Source organism: Penaeus monodon, chromosome 23, assembly GCF_015228065.2.
Source record: "Penaeus monodon isolate SGIC_2016 chromosome 23, NSTDA_Pmon_1, whole genome shotgun sequence".
Classification (NCBI taxonomy): Eukaryota; Metazoa; Arthropoda; class Malacostraca; order Decapoda; family Penaeidae; genus Penaeus; species Penaeus monodon.
Window position 1 is genome coordinate 36,092,405 of NC_051408.1, and position 389 is coordinate 36,092,793.

A 389-nucleotide genomic window follows, 5' to 3' on the forward strand; every position below is an offset into this window, starting at 1 on the left:
TCATTGACCGTCTTGGTTTTACCCTCATTAACAACCCTTCTCTTATCTTCTTTTAAAATCCTTGTTTCTCCTTATTAACAATCGTCCTTCCCCCCTTTTTTCTCTACATTAACAACCTCCTTTGGTTTCATTAAGAGCCCTCCTTTCCCCCTCATTATGATCCCGACTTTCCCCTCATTAAGGACCCTCATTTCTCCTCATTAATAATCCTTGTTTCCCCTCATGAACGACCCACATTTCTATCTCCAACCATCAACCTATCACCTCATCAATTTACTCCCTTATACTCCTCATGTCACTCTCTACTCACACTCTATCCTCCATCTCCAATCCTTATCCCCAACCCCCCCCCTCACGATACCCCAACTACCGCCACCCCTCTCATAACT

The 389-nt window shown here is 44.0% G+C and overlaps 1 protein-coding gene across 1 annotated transcript in view; it reads right to left on the reverse strand.

Annotated features, from left to right (window-relative positions):
• Positions 1-389, reverse strand: part of LOC119588226 (muscarinic acetylcholine receptor DM1-like) — a gene marked incomplete in the record, with an annotated part of 70,579 nt that overhangs the window by 49,430 nt on the left and 20,760 nt on the right.